Here is a 2,521-nt window from a genome sequence, read left to right as displayed (position 1 = left end):
CCTTTACCCCCAGCTACTAGGGAGACAGGATTGCTTGAGCCCAGGATGTTGAGGCTGATTGAGTCACTGCACTCCGGCCTGCGTGACACAGGGAGATCCTGTCTAAAAAAAAAAAAAAAAAGAGAGAAAGAAAAGAAACAAGGCTTGAAACCTGTTATACCATCCTAGGGGCACAACTGATACCATAGGTGGCCTCACACTGGCTCTGTACACCTCCAATCCTGACATACAATTCCTGCTCATCTAACAAAGTCCTACTCAGTCTCTTGGTTTGGAGTCCCCTTGAGGATGGCAGGAAGCATTTGTATTCTTTTGGAGCTCTTTCAACAGAAACGCTTCCTTTAGCGATTGACTCAAAATCTCTCTCCTCTAGTCAGAATGAATTCCAGTAGGGAGACTGAACAGACATGATGTGTCCTTACCAGCCCATCCCTTGTCTGAGACTTTCTGATCCACAGTGAGATATGTGAGAGTTCCAGGGGTGAAATGATCTGTTATCACAGCATTTTCCCAGGTTCTTTCTAGTTCTGGAGAAAAAAAGGAAAAAAATCAATCTATACTAAATCCGAGATTTTCTTGACAGACTCACTTTGACGTAAGTCACTTTGGCGGATGTTTCCCATTGACTATATCGGGGATGTGCCACCCCACCCAGCTAATTTTGTATTTTTAGTAGAGACAGGGTTTCTCCACGTTGGTCAGGCTGGTCTTGAACTCCTAACCTCAGGTGATCCGCCCGCCTCAGCCTCCCAAAGTGCTGGGATTACAGGCATGAGCCACCGGCCCATGTGTTTTGTTTTGAGACAGGTTGTTGCTCTGTCACCAGGCTGGAGAGTAGTGGTGCAATCATAGCTCCCTGCAGCCTCGAACTCCTGGGCTCAAGCAAGTCTTTCACCTCAGCCTCCTGAGTAAGCTGGGGTTACAGGCACATGGCACCATATCTGGCTACTTAAAAAAATTTTTTTGTAGAGACAGGTCTCACTTTGTTGCCAAGGTTGGTCTCGAACTCCTGGCTTTAAGCAAATCCTTCCTTCCAAGGTGCTGGGATTGCAGGTGTGAACCACCTTGCCTGTTTTTTTTTTTTTTTTTTTTTTTTTGAGGAGTGCTTGAACCTCATTTGTCTTTTCATTATGGTTAGGCCTATATGTCATCCTTCTTGAAGGCAGGCTCCATATCCTATTTTGTATCTCTCTTTTTATTGAGATGGAGTCTCGCTCTGTCACCCAGGCTGGAGTCAAGTGCCATGATCTCGGCTCACTGCAACCTCCACCTCCCAGGTTCAAGCGATTCTCCTGCCTCAGCCTCCCGAGTAGCTGGGATTACAAGGGTGTCCCACCATGCCCAGCTAATTTTTGTATTTTCAGTAGAGACAGGGTTTCACCATGTTGGTCAGACTGGTCTTGAACTCCTGACCTCGTGATCCGCCCACCTCGGCTTTCCAAAGTGCTGGGATTACAGGTAGTGAGCCAATGTGTCTGGCCCTATTTTGTATCTCTTATAGTGACTATCACAGTGCTTGACACATAATAGGTGCTCAAAACATGAATGCTAAATGTACTAATGAAAGAACAAGTGACTCGGATGGGATAGAGGCAGGAAAAGGGTCAATGTGTAAGTGGGCAACCCAAGGATGAAGACATTTCTCTTCTGGACTCAGAAGTGACTCCATAGTAAGGCGTTTGGACAGTGTGTGCTAAAGATATATTTCTTTTGGGTGCAGCAGAGTCTGAGAAACAAGAACACCCACACTTTCCATCTTTCCGGTCCTGGAGAAATGGCTATAGAAAGTAATATTTGAGCAAACAAGGTGGCCCATGCCTGTAATCCCAACACTTTTGGAGGCAGAGACAGGTGGATCACTTGAGCACAGGAGTTAGAGACCAGCCTGGGCAACATGGCAAAACTCCATCCCTAAAGTAAAATAAAAAAATAAAAAATTACCCAGGCATGGTAGGGCACACCTGTGGTCCCAGCTACTTGGGAGGCTGAAGTGAGAGGATCAGCTGGCCCAGGAGGTTAAGGCTGCATGCAGTGAGCCATGTTTGTGCCACTGCACTCAGCCTGGGCAAAAGGTGAGACTCTGTCTAAAAAGAAAAAAAAAAAAAAAGAAAGAAAAAGGAAGGAGGAAGGAATAAAAATTTCTCCAATTGGCTGGGCATGGTGGCTCACACCTGTAATCCCAGCACTTTGGGAGGCCGAGGCAGATGGATCACGGGGTCAGGAGATCAAGAGCATCCTGCCAACATGGCGAAACCCTGTCTCTACTGAAAATACAAATAAATTGGCCAGGCGTGGTGACTCATGCCTGTAATCCCAGCACTTTGGGAGGCAGAGGCGGGCGGATCACAAGGTCAAGAGATTGAGACCATCCTGGCGAACACAGTGAAACCCCGCCTCTACTAAAAATACAAAAAAGTAGCCCAGCATGGTGGCGAGCGCCTGTGGTCCCAGCTACTCAGGAGGCTGGAACAGGAGGGTCGCTTTAACCCAGGAGTTCGGGGCTGGAGTGAGCTGTGATCAT

The sequence above is a fragment of the Colobus angolensis genome, unplaced genomic scaffold (genome assembly GCF_000951035.1).
Source record: "Colobus angolensis palliatus isolate OR3802 unplaced genomic scaffold, Cang.pa_1.0 Scaffold77, whole genome shotgun sequence".
In the NCBI taxonomy this organism is placed as follows: domain Eukaryota; kingdom Metazoa; phylum Chordata; class Mammalia; order Primates; family Cercopithecidae; genus Colobus; species Colobus angolensis.
This window is presented reverse-complemented; position numbering follows the sequence as displayed.